The sequence below is a fragment of the Eurosta solidaginis genome, chromosome X (assembly GCF_040869045.1).
Source record: "Eurosta solidaginis isolate ZX-2024a chromosome X, ASM4086904v1, whole genome shotgun sequence".
In the NCBI taxonomy this organism is placed as follows: Eukaryota; Metazoa; Arthropoda; class Insecta; order Diptera; family Tephritidae; genus Eurosta; species Eurosta solidaginis.
In genome coordinates this window covers 151,543,482-151,562,450 of record NC_090324.1, presented here as the reverse complement: position 1 = coordinate 151,562,450, position 18,969 = coordinate 151,543,482, and the positions used below count along the sequence as shown (strand labels likewise).

At 37.7% G+C, this 18,969-nt stretch overlaps 1 pseudogene; it reads left to right on the top strand.

Moving 5' to 3' along the window:
* Nucleotides 1-15,672: 15,672 nt before the first annotated feature.
* On the top strand, nt 15,673-17,818 carry LOC137235191 (MMS19 nucleotide excision repair protein-like; annotated as a pseudogene).
* The last annotated feature ends 1,151 nt before the right edge of the window (nt 17,819-18,969 follow it).

Here is an 18,969-nt window from a genome sequence, read left to right as displayed (position 1 = left end):
GTCCTTCCCAATTCTAACTGAGCTGATGGTGTTGCTCTACGTCATTTTGCACAGCCGTATAAGTTTTTGGCGGCCACCGTGGTGCGATGGTAGCGTGCTCCGCCTACCACACCGTATGCCCTGGGTTCACACCTCGGGCAAAGCAACATCAAAAATTTTAGAAATAAGGTTGGTCAATTAGAAGAACATTTTTCTAAGCGGGGTCGCCTCTCGGCAGTGTTTGGCAAGCGCTCCGAATATATTTCTGCCATGAAAAGCTCTCAGTGAAAACTCATCTGCCTTGCAGATGCAGTTCGGGGTCGGCATAAAACATGTAGGTCCCGTCCGGCCAATTTGTAGGCAAAATCAAGAGGAGCATGACGCAAATTGGAAGAGAAGCTCGGCCTAAAATCTCTTCGGAGGTTATCGCGCCTTACATTTATTATACTCAGTTGAGCAGAGCTCACAGAGTATATTAACTTCGATTGGATAACGGTTGGTTGCACAGGTATAAAGGAATCGAGATAGATATAGACTTCCATATATCAAAATCATCAGTATCGAAAAAAAATTTGATTGAGCCGTGTCCGTCCGTCCGTCTGTCCGCTAACACGATAACTTGAATAAATTTTAAGGTATCTTGATGAAATTTGGTATGTAGGTTCCAGGGCACTCATCTCAGATCGCTATTTAAAATGAACGATATCAGACTATAACCACGCCCACTTTTTCCATATCGAATATTTCGAAAAACCGAAAAAGTGCGATAATTCATTACCAAAGGCGGATAAAGCGATGAAACTTGGTAGATGAGTTGAACTTATGACGCGGAATAGAAAATTGGTAAAATTTTGGACAATGGGCGTGGCACCGCCCACTTTTAAAAGAAGGTAATTTTAAAGTTTTGCAAGCTTTATTTTGGCAGTCGTTGAAGATATCATGATGAAATTTGGCAGGAACGTTACTCCTATTACTATATGTATGCTTAATAAAAATTAGCAAAATCAGAGAACCATCCAAGGTATACGAGAACGTATTCAATAGTGCATTCCATTGAACTGCCTCAAAGTTACGCACATATTTCTTCTTCAAATCCTTGCTCGATGACTTAAACTCTTTTAAGTACTGCAAATAATTTTCTTTATGAGAAGGCAAGTTTGATTTTTTAAATTTTTAATAAAACTTGTTCCTTAAATTCTTAAGTTTTTTCAACTGCTTAATAAACCAAGGAATTTTATAAGCCCTTTTTTTGGCTCTCGGGATGTTGGCATTACAAATAGTGCTTAAATTATTCTTAAATATATCAAAACAACCTGAGAACTCAACCCCAGTAAATAGCATATCCCAGTCAATAGAATCAATTGCCGTATTGACAACATCGACATCGTAATTTTTAAAGCAAAAGTTTGAAAAAGAGTCCTCACAATAAGTGTTAAACTCATAAAACTCCAAATGAAGAACAAGCGGTAGATGATGCAAACCAGGAGTAGACAAAGGGTCGAGGCACTCCTGGATAGAAAAATTTATATCGCTTAAAAAGATAAGGTCGAAAATCCTATGAAACGTATTATAAAAACTGTTGACTAAGGTCACATTTTGAAAAAAACTGGCAATCGCTACGTTAGCATTCTCTACCATATTCAGTTGAGCAGATGGATCAGGAGAGACAGGCATAACTGAGGCAGCAGCAGAGGTAGTCGGCTTCGACGTCGGTTTCGTTTGCGACGAAGCAGGGGCCAAAAGCGAATGCGCATTCCCAAGAGAGCCGGCCACAGTAGCAAATGTTTGCATATTATTATTTAGAGCAGCGACGCCGACAGCGATATTAGCAGCAGAAGCGATTGTAGTGTTATCTGTAGACGGCGAAGGCAAACTTTGCGTATTTGAACCAACAGAAATGTCACTGTCCACATTAATATGCTTTGGTCGATCAACATTGTTTGGGTTTTTTGAACCAACACTGGATTTTGATGTTTTCAAATTAGCATCAACATCAGCAATATCACCATCAATAGCAGCAGTAGATGGTTGAGGTGAGAAATTAGCATTTCTCGTTGAGACAATAGCAGAATTTTCACTGCCTTTAACCATCGAGCGATCAACAATAGTTTTTTTTTTGTTGTTATTTGCATTTACATCAGACAAACATCTCTCGCCCACACTCACAGACAATGATTTAAAAAAGTCACATAAACTATTTAAGTTTGATAAAGTTTCTTCAATTGACTCTTTACTTAATGAAGAACCCAAACACTGGGCAGCACAATTAGAGCAAATTGACATTGTTTTGAAATTTGCAGATATCAAAGTTTATCAAAAATTTCCCTCTAAATGGGGAGCAAAAAGCACACGTCCGTTCGCTACAAACTCAAACTTTACTTGACATTTGGCTAATAAAACCGCTCCGCATAGTTCCAGGCGTGGCAGGCTGACAGTTTTGAGAGGAGTAACTTTGCCATTGGACACTAAGAGGTGAGAAAAGACCTGAGGACCGACGGTGGTTAGTACATAGAGGCTGGCCTTTATCATGATTGGCGTTAGCCACCCTGCAGGATCGAATAGTTTTCCAATGGAGGAGCGAATCTGTCGCTTAGTGGCTGCCGTACAGGCTGGCGCTGAGTCCAAGGTATACGAGAACGTATCCAACAGTGCATTCCATTGATCTGCCAGAGTCTTGGCGGTATTACTTTTCTCAAATTCGAGAAAGCCGGTCTCTAGCAAGTCCGCCTTGGGGACATGTTTAAAAATATCCGGATGGTTTGTACTGATCTTTTTTAGGGGAAAGCCGGCTGGATTGAGAGCGTCTATAGTCTCGGTTAGGGATTGCTGATTGGAGATCATGACTAAAATAAACTAATGTAAGGCGCGATAACCTCCGAAGAGATTTTAGTCCGAGCTTCTCTTCCAATCTGCGTCGTGTTCCTTTTTTTAAATTTTCCGACAAATTGGCGGAACGGGACCTACTTGTTTTATGCCGACTCCGAACGGCATCTGCAAGGCAGATGAGTTTTCACTGAGAGCTTTTCATGGCAGAAATACACTCGGAGTGCTTGCTTATAAAAGTTTTCTTCTAATTGAAAAACCTTATTTCTAAAATTTTGATGTTGCTTTGTTCGGGGCGTGAACCCACGGCATTCGGTGTGGTAGGCGGAGTACGCTACCATAATACCACGCTGGCAGCCAGTCATGACTGCCAGATAAAATATCGTCAACATATGTTTCGGACTTAAGTATTGCAGCTGCACTTGGATGAGAGTCAGATATATCTTTTGCAAGCTCGTGTAGAGTGCGTATAGCCAAGAAGGGCGTACAATTTACCCCAAATGTGACCTTTTTTAATTTGAAGTCCCTAACTGGACCATTTTCAGGAGTTCGGAATGTAGTCCGTTGGTAGTCTCTGTCGTCTTGGTGTAGGAGGATCTGGCGGTACATTTTTTCCACATCGCCGTTAAATACATATTTCTATGTGCGCCACTTTAAAAGCATAAGCCGAAGATCAGGTTGGAGGGTTGGTCCGGTACATAGGACATCATTAAGGGAGTGACCGGAACCTGACCTCTTGGACGCATTAAAAACTACTCTTAGCTTTGTTGGTTTTTTTCTACCTTAACGACCGCATGGTGAGGGAGATAGAAAGAACAGTATTTACCCTGGGAATCTACCTCATCGGGACAGCATTGTTCCACGTGGCCGAGGGAGATGTATTCTTCCAACACATTATCGTATTGAGACTTGAGATCGCCTTTTTTACTAAGTGTGCGTTCCATGCCTAGGAATTGTCTCAAGGCTGCCGTTTGGGATGGACCTAGATCGATATTGTTCGGGAATGCTGTCTTAAAAGAGGGCCGAACCATGTATCGACCGTCATCTGTCCTAATTGTGGTGCTCTGATAGTCTGAGCTGCTTAGACTCAGACTGTCTGAGCTGCTGGGCTATCGCTTCAGACACTTCCCAGGCTTGGGTAGAGTGCGCTGCCACCTTTTTGGGGATTTGGCCACTTAAAATCGAGCCAAATATGGTGTTTTTCGCTAGTAATGTGGGAGAGATTTTCTCGATCCCATTGAGCATTATTTGGGGGATGAGGTCGCTGCCTAATACCAGATCAATTTGGGAGGGCTTTTGACAATCTTGGTCGGCTAATTTTGGGTGCGACCAATTACGACTTTGCTCGTGATTAACTTTAGGGGTTGGGAGTAACCTTGTGAGCTTAGGTAACACTATTACTTGGGCTTGGATTTTTACTTTGTTATCCTTCGAGACCAAAGTTAGGGAGCAGAGCTTGTTGGAGGTTTGTACAACTCCACCTCCTATGGCCGAGATTTCATATAGGGAGGGTTTGTATGGGAGACAATCGCAGTGGGATTATTATAGAGCTGCCATTTCCGAAAACTAGTATTGGTGGATCCTATAGTTGCTACTTGGGATGTTGTTCTTCGAGGGCCATTGGTATGCTGAGATGCGCCGGTGTCGCGAAGGGTGGAGTTGTGCCGCCCTTGACAGTGAAGACAACTTCTTGTGATTGAACAATCTTTGAAGCGGTGCATCTGAGATAAACAATTTTCTCATAGACTGTTTTCTTTCACAAATGTTCTACGTTATGAGGTCGAAAGTTTTTGTAACGCAAACAGCTCTGAAGAGTGTGTGAAGAATGTTTGCACAGTATGCACGCATATATCTTCTGATGCTCTGCCACGCGAGAATTTGGGTGTGTTAAGGCGTTATTGTTGCTCGTTTGGGGCTGACCTGGCCTGAAAGGGGGTTTATTCTGACTAGAGGCTGCTCTAGAGAAATTTGTGGTGGGTGTGAAGTATATTAAATGTAAAAAAGTAAAGTTGAAACTCTTAGGTTGAGTGGTTGTGTCGAATTGTCTTCTTTGTTAAAAATCACTTTTTTTTGTACAAAATAGTTCTTACCTTTCCAATACATATTTACATTAATACTTACAAACTAGATGTACATAAATTCATAATACATAAATGGCAGTTAGCATTTTATAATAACCCATTTATATACATATGTACATGTTTCGACAGTCAATATGACTAATAGACAAATATGTCAGTCAGTGTGACTAATCGACAAATGTGTCGCTCAATGTGACAAATGTAAAAAAATATGTATCGTATGTGCCGGCATGCACATATGATGTTGAACTCCTGCTGAGTTCAAGTGATTATTTGGGTCAGTAAAATTTTTACTACTTGTGTGGTATATATGTGTGTGTATATATTGTACCATTAAATGCATTGAAAGTGAAACGCATTCCAAGTAACGCTACACCACCCGCCTTTGAAGAATGGACATACATAATTTAGCGCTAATTAGGGATGGCCATTCAAGGGCCGCAATGCAATTCTAGGTGTGTCGTTTTGTATCATTTTACATGTGCGACCCACTTAAAATTGTTGTATGGCCAAAATTTTAATTGTTTCTTTTTTTTCGGTGTGTGGCCGTAATTTATGATATAATGATAATTGAATGTCATTACAATGAATTTGTCGGTTTATTTATTCATTTTTGCTTACATTTGTTTTTACATCTGTTTATATTATGCTGACCTTGTTTGTTGTTGTTGTTTTTTGTTTTAATGAGAATTATGAGTAAAGTGGAATTGCTTATAATGATATTGTTGTTTTTTTTTTTTGTTCTGTTTGAATTATCTTGGTTATTACTAAAGGTTGTATATTAGTTTAAGCCTATTTTTAAAAACTATTATCTCCTTATTTTTAACTGTTCTATCGCTATTTCCTCTTCTATGGGGTATTAGAGTAAAATTATTATTCTTATCAATATTTTTTATTCTATAGGGGTTAAAAGTGTATTTATTTCCTTATTGATATTTTCTATTTTAAAGGGATTAAATGTAAATTATGAAATAGAATGTTAAATTATTTTCCTATCGATATTTTTTCTAAGGGCCCCCACATTCCTACTATCTAACTTATTACCATTAACTCTTTGAATAATACTAAATCTTTTTATATTTATTTCTTTAATATGACATATTATTTTATTTTATCAGACTAAACATTAAAACATTGGAGCAAGAATTCCGTAACTAATTATACAGAAAATTTAGGAGCTGTAGGTGAGGAAAGAGCAAGGTAATTTATGGTAGTAGTAGTTGAACCAATGAGTCGAAAACGGTATAGTGGATGCAAATTTTTATTTTTAAATGTAATTTCTATATTTTTCATATTTTCCAGCGAAATTTTTATCAGATCTGATGTGTCATGCGATTTTTGCGGCGGCCACCAAGACACAATCGTCATGATTTTTATGAAGAATTTTTTTTTATTTTTTATTTTACCGGGATTTGTCACATTCACAACTTCTAGGGTTAGTGCAGTTATTAGATCTTTCAGAACTTGGGTACCTATTTGCTTATTTTAAATTTGCCTACTCGAGTATCTACTATTATTGACCAATTTGTCTCCTAAGGGACCACTGTCTTCTTATTTCTTTACAAGTCCTAGATTGCCGGCTTCTTTTGCAAGCCTGGTCGAGTATTATCCTAATTCAATCTCTTCCTCAACAGTTAGGTTGCTTGTATTTTTATTCTACCATTTGTCTGTCCTTTGGGATGAAAACGAGCGCGACATGTCTTATTATTGCAAAGTTATATAGCACTTTATATATATTAAGGTTCTCTTTGCGACTTTTTCTTCATTCCTGTTGTCATTATCGGCTGGTTTTTTTTCGGTCCTGTGGTGATTTATAGTATTTGCATTTTTTGCACCGACACAAGATTTTTAATCAACCACATATTTTGTTAAACTTTATTATTTTATGAGGGCTATGGTATAAATCTTTTACCTTGAAAGCCTTCATGGTTGGTATTTCGCTCGCTTCCATGGAAACTGCCATGGTATCTTTATGTGCAGTTTGATATTGGTACTGCTTCATCACTATCTTTGAGTTGTACAAAGATATAATGAGCATTCAAAAGAAGATTATGAAAATTCTTGATTTACTACCGGAGTTAGACAGTGCTGGTAAAGCTGTCTTAAGAAACTTTGCTTTTGATTTAAGCATTTTGAAGGTTGTTGTATGTAGTGGTTTACTGCTTTTCCTAAATATCGGATTGAATAACGAGGTACTAAAAGGTAATTTTAGATACGCTTTTGAATGCTTTTCAATAGTCTGTATTTTTAATTCATATAATTTTTAAACATCATGGCTATTGCAATGATCAATAGCATGAAGATGCAAGGTAAAACAACTAACCATACTTACTTACTTACTTAATTGGCGCTTAACCGTTTAAACGGTTATGGCCGTCCAAATAGGCACGCCAGTCGCTCCTTCCCTCTGCCAACCGTCGCCAATTGGTCACACCAAGGGAGTTTAAATCATTTTCCACCTGGTCCTTCCAACGGAGTGCGGGCCGCCCTCTACCTCTGCTTCCATAGGCGGGTTCCGATAGAATCACTTTCTTGGTCGGAGCGTCATCTTTCATTCGCATAACATGGCCTAGCTAGCGCATTTATCTAATAGAATAAATAATAGCCGTTATTTTTAAAGGGTTTTATTTAGCTTAACTCTGTGTAGCGAACAGAATTTTGTAATCGAAATTTAAGTAACTTCCCGATAAGCTACAAGCTTGACACTTGGAATATGGTTCATAACTCGATGAAAATTCAATAATAAGACAAAAATTTCAGATAGGTGGCGTATGGATCGAAATATTTAAAAAAATCGTATTTGTACTCCGATTAGGCTCATATTTGGAACAAGTATTAAATACGGGAATAGAAATGGTCTTGTGAAAAAAACTCCCGCTAGGTGGCGTATGGATCGAAATATTTCAGAAAATCGTATCTGTGCTCCGATTGGGCTAATATTTGGAACACATATTACATACATGAATAGAAAGCGACATATGAAAAAAATTGCCGCCAGGTGGCGCAAGGCGATATATTAAAAAACTGTTATTTTATGAATTTTCGAAGTTTTTACAGTGTAGTTTTTATTAGCATCGTCGCCATTTTTTTATTTTTGGTTTTTAAAGTAGGTGTGGTCACACTTCCATAAGAAGCTTTTGGCGATCCCTGCATCAGGGGGATCAAAACCAAGGATAAAGGGGGATTTTGTACAGATCATTATTTATAAAAACGTTTTTTTTTTTATTTTCTGGGAGCCCCTGCAATAGTTTTGAAAATTTAGAAAGTTTTGGCAGCGAATGGTATCGAAATTGACCACTTCTTTTAATGAAAAATACGACCTATATCGCTTTCAAGACTTAGAAAGTTTGTTCATATAAAAAGATGAAATTCGCATGACACCAACGTAATTTTTTTATCAATAGTTAATAGTGTAACTATATTACTATTAATTACGTTAGATGGCTATAAGCTTTTTTCTTTATATCTCATGTTTGTTGAAAATGCTACACTGGATATTTTTTTTATTGTCATAAGCAAAAAAATATATAAAAATAAAAAAATTTCATTAAATGACATAAGTACAATATTGGACTACCTACCCTATCGGAAACTTTATTGCTCATACAATATATATCGCCGTGTCTTTTCCAAGAATATGTTAGCAAGAAAATTTTGGATTTCGCCCAAATAAATAAGTTAATAATAATAATTAGTTTTTCTCTCGCAAATGAAGATGTAAATTGTTTTATCCTATGCGTCAAGCGAAGAAAGGATTATTTTACAATCAGATTTGGAACATTGCTCAATTGGTGCACCATCAACCATATGCCACTTAATCTTAAAAAATGCAAATTTCTGTAGATTACTTCAGCCAGCTTCCTACACTCTTAACACTTAAAATCTTGAACAGGTATGTATACAGTTTTATAGACCTTGGGGTTGATATTGACAGTAAACTTAACCTCAACCTTCAAATTACTACAACTGTTAATAAGGCTAGAGGTATTCTGGCGTTTGTAAGGCGATGATATAAAGAATTCAGCGACCCGTATGATACTAAAGCTCTTTTTACAACATTAGTCAAACCGATATTAGAATATGGTGCAATAATTTGGAGCCCTAGCTACCAGGTTCATATTGATCGGCTAGAACCAGTCCAAAAACAATTCTTACCTTTCTCCTTAAGGGATTTTTTTGCTAGTCGTAGGGAAATGCTTGGAATTGTATTTATGATTAAATTAATAAATGGTTCGGTCTCTAACTCATTCCTGTTGAGCGAAGTAAACAACTTTAATGTCGCTTGCCCGCCTTCAAGACATCTTAAACCTCTCCACCTAAAATATTGTAGATCAAATTTTGAACTAAATGAGCCCTTCCGCTGTTGGTGTCAGAATTAAATCTCCCATCTCCCACTCTAGCATATTTGATATTTTGGACTCGCTTTTTTGTATTAAAAAATCTTTTCGTTCCTCTCTTAATAGTAACTAACTGTATTCATTACCATATTGAATTCATTTTCTACTAATTCTATCCATTATATATCTGTATATTTATTACTAATACGTCATTTATTTTAATTGATATTAGAGAAAAATTGTAAGTTTACAAACGGCGATGGTTACTAGGACATGTTTCTGAATTTCACTTCTTTATCAGCTAGCTTTTGGGGGCTGAGCGTTGAACTCGAATCTCCAACATTCATATCAGTGCAAAGAAGGCTGATGCCTTTAGCTGCTAAGCCATATGAATATCCCGTTGTTCGCTGTACAATTGGTCTCTAAGAGTTGCTTTTTTTGTTTATATTCCTTTGGATCACCATGTAGGCACATACACTCTGTATGTAGTTTATTCCTAATGGTGTGGATATGATTTTTAGGCGCGCTTTTTGAAGGCTTAGTAACATTTGTTCGGATTTTTACAGTATTTGTTTTTAATACATTCGCTGTTACTATTATATCAATATGATCATATGTATTTAATTAGCGAGCTTTGCTCATAATGCTTTATACAATGGTTTTTGTAATTGATAGTAGAGAAAAATTGTAAGTTTACAAACGGCGATGGTTACTAGGACATGTTTCTGAATTTCACTTCTTCATCAGCTAGCTTTTCGGGAGCTGAGCGTTGAACTCGAATCTCCAACATTCATATCAGTGCAAAGAAGGCTGATGCCTTTAGCTGCTAAGCCATATGAATGTCCCGTTGTATCAATTACAAAAACCATTGTATAAAGCAATATGAGCAAAGCTCGCTAATTAAATACATATGGTCATTTATTTTAGTTAGCTGATGAGGGTTCCTCTGTAGCTGAGCAGTGTAATTAAATACATATGATCATATTGATATAATAGTAACAGCGGAAGTATTAAAAACAAATACTGTAAAAATCCGAGCAAATGTTACTAAGCTTTCAAAAAGCGCCCCTAAAAATCATACTCACACCATTAGGAATAAACTACATACAGAGTGTATGTGCCTACATGGTGATCAAAAGGAATATAAACAAAAAAAGGCAACTCTTAGAGACCAATTGTACAGCGAACAACGGGACAGTCATATGGCTTAGCAGCTACAGGCATCAGCCTTCTTTGCACTGATATGAATGTTGGAGATTCGAGTTCAATGCTCAGCTCCCGAAAAGCTAGCTGATGAAGAAGAGAAATTCAGAAACACGTCCTAGTAACCATCGCCGTTTGTAAACTTACAATTTTTCTCTAATATCAATTACAAAAACCATTGTATAAAGCAATATGAGCAAACCTCGCTAATTAAATACATATAATCATATTGATATAATAGTAACAGCGGAAGTATTAAAAACAAATACTGTAAAAATCCGAACAAATGTTACTAAGCTTTCAAAAAGCGCGCCTAAAAATCATATCCACACCATTAGGAATAAACTCCATACAGAGTGTATGTGCCTACATGGTGATCAAAACGAATATAAACAAAAAAAGGTAACTCTTAGAGACAAATTGTACAGCGAACAACGGGACATTCATATGGCTTAGCAGCTAAAGGCATCAGCCTTCTTTGCACTGATATGAATGTTGGAGATTCGAGTTCAACGCTCAGCTCCCGAAAAGCTATCTTATGAAGAAGTGAAATTCAGCAACATGTCCTAGTAACCATCGCCGTTTGTAAACTTACAATTTTTCTCTTATATCAATTACAAAAACCATTGTATAAAGCAATATGAGCAAAGCTCGCTAATTAGATACATATGGTCATTTATTTTAGTTAGCTGATGAGGGTTCCTCTGTAGCTGAACAGTTTTAGATTTCGACGGTGAACAAACCATTGCATTACAACGAACGCATGAACAGGATTAGCCTGGTTTCATTTCACGACTTGAGGGCAGTGTGGTGTCACAACTCTGAACACTTTTTTTTCAAAAGAAAATTTTTCTAAATGCTCCATTTACTTGATGGGATCATTTAAAAAGAAGTAATAAAAACTTGAATTCTTTTAGTCCTTTAATTGGTGGTGCTAAACGTACAATAAGAATCATAATTTTCTACTTTGGTTTATATTATGAAAACAACTTCTTAGTACTGAGAATAAGTACGTATATTTTTCTGAAAAAAAATGTTGGGGAAACGGTTAAGCAGAATTAATGTGTACGGTGGGGACCCTCAGTATGCAAAAAAAAAAATTATAAAAGTAGTACTGCGGAAATGCTTAGACTTCAATTGTTCAATTTAAGAGTGAAGTTTATGAAACAAACTCTTGGCAGTGAACATGTTTGTGTTCTTTTCTGGAATAAATATTGCATGATTTTTCCAGCTCTCCCGAAAGTTTGCGTCTTCATTTAATAAAATATTGTCCGAAAAAGCATCGCTTTGTACAAATTTAGTGATCGTTACATTATTAAATAGTAACAATAAGAAAGAAAGGAAATCCCCATTAGACAGGATTGCAGAAACTTTGCCATACCTGCGCTAATTTTCTACTGGTGCGCTTGGTGTGTAAAATTATTTGAATAAATTTTTTATTTTTATTTGACAATTGCCTAAACATGAATGCTAACGATGTAAATTCAGACACTTCAGCTTTAATACAAATTCTAGCGTTTTCGGGACTCCAAATTTCTTAAGAAACATGAAGTGCCGTCAGAAACCGCTTTTTAAAGCTTACCTAATTCAATATTAATTTAGCATGCGCGCATACATATGCATACGAATACATACAAACCTATAGTAATAGTACTTATTTGAATGTAGGAATACTTTTTGAAGTTTTTGAATGTTGCTTAGTATTAAAAGCAGAACATACACATAAGTAGGATGTTATGAAATTTCTTTCACTTATCAGATTAAAGGTTCTCAAGAAATTATGGTCTTATTATACAATGTATATTATTTTTTTCAAAATATGTGATTGTTAGTTTGAATTGAAAATGTTATGCAATGAAGTTTGAAACCTTTTTATTTCTGAATTAATTTTAACCCCCTTGATTTGATGCATTAAAGGTTATCCTAAATTATTATTGTGCACTTTCGTAGGTTGGGTTTTTGAAATCTAAAGAATATCTAATCCCGGTATTAATTACAATACAAGATCCCGAAATTCCCAGGGTTCCGAAATTATAAAATATTGACATCCCTAATATAAGGTGAAGTTTTAGAATTTGTTGGCATATTAATTAACCCATTTGTCGGCATATGTTGTTATTATTCGGAAACTAAAAAAAATGGCGGCCACCGTGGTGTGATGGTAGCGTGCTCCGCCTACCACACCGTATGCACTGGGTTCACACACCGGGCAAAGCAACATCAAAATTTTAGAAATAAGGTTTTTCAATTTGAAGACAAATTTTCTAAGCGAGGTCGCCTCTCGGCAGTGTTTGGCAAGCGCTCCGGGTGTATTTCTGCTATGAAAAGCTTTCGGTGAAAACTCATCAGCCTTGCCGTTCGGAGTCGGCATACAACATGGTCCCGTCTGTCCAATTTGTAGGGAAAAATCAAGAGGATCACGACGCAAATTAGAAGAGAAGCTCGGCCTTAGATCTCTTCGGAGGTTATCGCGCCTCACATTTATTTATTTAAAAAAAAAATATAAAATTCTAAAACTTAGTTTTCGAGACCTCAGAAACTTGTACGGTGAGTACGTATATATATATTTTTACTATTAACATACAAAACATTAAAAATGAAAGAAACTTTTTTTTATGAAAAAAATCACAAAAAAAAAACTACGTAAATAAAGAATACCACGATCAATAAGATTCAGGGTTTTTAGCAAGTAGATACAGTTTAGAAATTTTGCAGTAAAATTAATAATTTACACACACTTAAAGAGATTGCTCGATATCACACCGATTTTCACAGATTTTTATATAGATGTGCCATATGTTGTTGTATGGTGCGCAAGTGATGTGAAATTTTGGATATAGCCATTTTACTTTATTCTACCCAAGATAATAAAGTTATTGGTTTTATCTGTCACTCTGCATCGTAATGGCATAAACTCATTGAGATAAAATGTATCAAAATGATCACGGGGAAAAAAGAAATTGATTGAAACCGATGATGCAAACTTTACAGTTAGGTAGAAACTTAATGTAGACAACTTTTTCGTTTCCAATTTTTACCATGAGGTAAGTAATAATTTTTGTAAATTAAAAAATACTTCTGCTTAGTGAAAGAGTATATATCATTTGTGAAAGCAGCATTTTATTCAACCGTTATTTTGCAAAATTGAGGTTCAAATAAAAAATTTATGATTTTTATGTATAGAGCGGGGTGTCTGGGATTCAGGGCTGTAAAATCTTACGTTTGCGATTTGTGTTATATGGGTGGTGTTGCACTTTGTCTATGACAAAAAAATTTTGATAAGCATTTATTTTCCATTTAGCTTTATTTGTTTAAAGCTGTGAGAACGAATTTCAAGGGCTCCTTCGAAAAAATCGAGCAAAATTTTTTAAAAAACCTAACAAAATGAATCACAAAATATGCTCCGAGGGTTAATTCAATATAAATAAAAATAAATGTAAGGCGCGATAACCTCCGAAGAGATCTAAGGCCGAGCTTCTCTTCCAATTTGCGTCGCGCTCCTCTTGATTTTCCCTACAAATTGGCCGGACGGGACCTACATGTTTTATGCCGACTCCGAACGGCATCTGCAAGGCAGATGAGTTTTCACTGAGAGCTTTTCATGTTAATTCAATATGCCCAAGTAAAAAAATCACTATATCAGCAACTCCAAAAAAAAATTTAATATGAAAGACAGGAATGCTCAACTTGCCGGAATGATACTTTTTTCAATATAACTAGACATTTTTAAAATTGTCATGCTTAATGCTCTTGAGCAAGTTGTTTTAACTCTTCTCACGCTAATTATCTTCATAACAACTTTTTCAACCAATTTTTAAAACTAAGCTTTCATAAAATGGAACTTAAAATTTTTACGTACTATTTTAGGTACTATTTACGCATTTTTGTAGCAAGTGACTTCACACACCAAAATTGTGAAATCACCTGGGTGCATTCATTTATTTCAGTACATTTATTTCTGCAGTCTGATTTATCTTCTTTTCAATTGCATGCGGTGCTGAATGAAATCTTTATTTCTCTGCATGATTGTAGAATTAAAAAAATTAAAGCATAATTCTCGTATGAAGAAAAAAATTTAAATACTGATGGTGGAAAAGCTCTAATTTCAAAAAGCAAATGATTTCATTCTTCATCAGCTCTGTTCTAAAGTCACCCCTGGTCCATCTTTATGGCGATATCTCGAAAAGGCGTCCACCTATAGAACTAAGGCCCTCTCCTTTTTAAAATACTCATTAACACTTTTCGCTTCTTCGTGGGATTCCTGTGAATAAAGAGATGTTAGTCGAAATAGGCGTGGGTTGATTTTAGTGCACTTTACTTATTGAATGGACAGATGCCTGATTATTGCTGGTGGGCTCCAGACACTACCAACCCGAATATGGTGGCTTGGGTCAGCTGCCCGCCTACGTTCGACGGTGAAGTACCGCTAATCATTAGGCTGGCGTAGACCTCGGCACCCAGTGTGAGCCGGACAGGTGTAGACCGGTGGAAAGCTGGATCCGCCAGCTTCATAAATTGGAATGGCGTGGCTACCGATGGATCCAGAGTTGCTGTCGGACTAAGCCGTGAATATCGTGCCACCACTGTGGCCTGGGTCGTCACTGCTCCCGTTACCCCGTATTTCCCTCGAAGAACAAGCGTGCACTTCACGTGATAGGACGTGCCGGTACGCTCTAACCCGAGGTCCTTTGCGAGGTTTGCATTGATGGTGGAGTTCGGAGCGCACGGATCGATGAGGGCGCGTACTGCGTGGAGCTTCCCTCATGCTGCTATCCGAAGGGCCGCCGTGGGAGCTATGGCTACAAATGGGCGTGTAATGGTCGTTGCTAGAGGCGCCTCGTAGAGATGTCCCGTTCTGGAGCCGGTTGGGGTTGTTGTTTGGCGCGCGAGCGTAGTTACTTGGGCACGAGCGTTGTACGGGGCCGCCCTACAAACTGAGCGTCGTAACGAGCGGGACGGACGCGGTTCCGCGTTGCCACGGTACCCCCTGGTAGAGCGGTGCGATGGGGGGAAAGGACGTGTCTCCCCGCCATCCCCGCGTTGTACGTTTGAAGGCGTTTCATGTTTAAGTAGCGGTCGGAAACGTTGTGGTCCTGAACCGCCCGGTGGTGTTGTTTCTACTATTGCAGTAGGATCTTCCCGTCGTTCGATTTCTTCTTCGGCGACGTCTGCTTCCCACCACAGATTTTGCTCCGTGACGTGGATTGATAGGGCTCCGTCGGAGCTCTCTTCACCATCACTCTCGTGGGATGGTGGTGGAACGTCGTCGAGGTGTGTTGACGTGTGGTGCTGCTCGTTGCACCGATGACAGCGATCTTACCAAGATGTTACAGCAATTACCTAAAGATTACCTCGATAGCAAACAACTTGAGTTCCTAACTGGCTTCTATGTGAACCGTTTCAAAGTTCATCATAATGTGCTACCTCCTGTGGTCAATAGTAGCGATGCTTTAGTCGAAATGAAAAATTTACCTCCAGAGAGTATTCCACAGATTTTAGAAACATTCTTTCAAAAATGCAATTTTCAGTCACAACAACGTGCCGAAAGGGGTAAATGGTTTAAAATACTGAAATTTCTAACACAGCAGTATGAAAAAGAACTCAGCCAGATGGGAGCAGACTTTATATACGGTCTCATAAGTTCGATTGATGGTGAACGCGATCCACGAAACTTAGATTTTGTTTTTGCGTTTATGCCTGACGTAATACAACGTTTTTCGCTCTTGAATTTGGGCGAAGAAAGTTTAAAATTTTTGCTTGCTACTTTCCAATTGATTTTACGACAAGTCTCGATGATCCTAGCAATATTTCACGTGACAACTTAGCTGCCAAATTGGCTGATTGCTTGGTAGCATCACCAGAATTTCTTGAATGGATTGTGCTATTGGCGTTGGAAAAATTGGGGAGCCACTTAGCTGTGGCCAAACTTGATTCGTTGGAACTACTACGTGAGTCAGCGCTCAAGTTCTCTGTTAAGTCATTATCACAACATTTCGATGTGATTTGGACAGCTTTAAAAAATTAAATCTTTCCGGGCGGTGATAATACAGATATCGTTCCAGCTGGTCTTTTTCTGTTACGTACAATACTTGAACAAGCTAAGTCCCTTCCAGAAATAAGTAATAGTTATCAAACAACTGTGCTGGGCACTATTTTTCCCCATTTAGGGGATGTTAATCAACAATTGTATAATCCTTCGGCAGCTATTGCATTAGTTTGTGCCGCAGGTGATCCTCTATTCCCTGGCGAAAAAATACTTAATACTTTTCTTCTGAAACTGAACACTAAAGCTGCAACAAGTGTACAAGATGCAGGTAACGCTCTCACAGCAACAAAAGAAACTTACAATGATGAGCAACGTATACGAGTATATATGCTTATCGCTCAGCTATTTAAAATTGGGGCATTACAAGATATGTTGGATAGGTTCAATAACTACTTGCAATCAAATTCATGAAGATATAATTACAATATTACGTAATAAATTAGATTCAGATGCAAATGTACAAAATATCGATTTAAAGCATGGTGCACTAAGTGTACTCACAAAAAGTGTGCCAGTGATAAGCGAAGCAAATCGCACGCTTCTTTACAAAGTGCTCCTTCAACTGATTACCCACGATTCGCTTGATATGCAATGTACAAATTTATTAGAATTATTAGGCGCTTTACATCCAATCGAAGTACAATCAAATTGCATCAATGTTCTTACACGTAATTTTATTTTATATGAAAATTTTGTAAAACGCAAGGTTTTACGTCATTTATTGTGTAATAGCATGTACTCGATTTGGTGCGGCATTATGCTTTTGAATTGTGCAATTAAGTCAACAAATTTTGTGCGCGGAAATTCACGTGCTATCGCGACAAAGTGCAAGGCAGCGGAGCGATCATCTCTTCGCGCTCCGCGACACTCCGGAAGACAACCCAAACATTAAATTCGTATTTACACCTAAAAGTATGAAGCGTGTAGAAGCTATCATCAGCATATACCCCGAGGGTTACGAAAGAGCAGCAATGATTCCTCTACTGGACTTGGCGCAAAGCCAATATGGTTGGTTGCCTATCTCAGCGAGGCATAAGGTTGCTGAAATTGTAGAGGTATCGCATATGCATGTATATGAAGTAGCCACATTCTATACAATGCTTTTGCGTAAACCAACTGGCAAATATCATATGCAAGTGTGTACAACAACACCATTCTGGTTACGCGGCTCGGATGAATCATGGAGTGTTGTAAGAAAACTCTAGGTGTCGAGGGAGGAGAGAAAGCCCTGGATGGTCTATTTACAATTTCCTAAGTTGAGAGTTTAGGCGCATGCGTTCGCTCCAATGGTTGCCATTAACGACGATTATTATGAAGATCTTACCGTAAAGGATATGCAACAAATCTAAGCAGACCTCAAAGCAGACAAGCCATAGGCTATTTAGTTCAACCAGATGTGTCTCTGTCAGGGTCTACCACAGAAGATGGCAGTTTTAATACCCCGGAAACACTACTGCCTACAGCATGCAGTAAAAAATACACCAAAAGATGTTGAAGCACCAGGAGGAGATTAAACAACTGAAAAAAATTTTGATACGCCCGCCAAGCTGAATCAAAATATCGCTAATTCTGAGTATCGAATGGACCTTCAAACAATGGTAATTATGGAAATGAAGTTTTAGTAGTGAAGTTTGAAAATTAACTGTTTTCGATCCCAGCTTTTTGATAATTAAATAATAAATAAATAAATCTCCTGGGTAAGAATATTCATGATAATTTTTTGTTTGCTTTACAATAAACTGGTTAAGCCACCGAATTTTCTATTGTTAACCGCAATGTCGATTTCCCTTGAATACATTTCCCATTGTGGCCGCAAGCTTGTCTGGTTACAATGCCCTTGAGGAGATTCGAAAACTTTATTGTCTATATCTGTTGTTGGATATATACGTGCGCCCTTATGCTCAGATTAAAGCGGGAGTCATTGGTGCCGTATGTCGTATCGCTGTAGTCGTCTCCCTAACGTAATCAGCTGTTTATCGTACGACGGTAAACCAAAAACCACATGGGTGGCTACGATACGGTTACGACCTTAGTGGCACCAATAATCGATTGCATTGATTCTCATAAGGTTGGTCGAATCAGCTGTTAAAAGGTTACCGATACAATTACCGATAAAGCACCAATGTCTCCAGCTTAAAGGTTCCACCTTTATTTGTCACAAAAATAGCTTGTTTTTGTTTTCGAAGACGCTAGAAAAGGGTCGCTTTTTACAAGGGTGGATAGTATGTTTATTCATACTCCTATTCTACGCAAATATATATAATGTAGGTAGGCCACGTTTGTTTCAGGTGGTGCCTTATTATTCCGATTGTAGCCGAGTCCAGCTTGAAATTGTCTTAAATCGGCATATTCCGGCCTTGACTTTTATTCTGATATTTCGGAAAGCTCTTTGTCGTTTAAGTATTCATCGAAGTGTTGCAGATAAAACGTGAATGCAGAATATTCGGAACACGTTCGTCTGATACTACCTCGCGAAGTCCGAACGTGCTCAATGAATGCA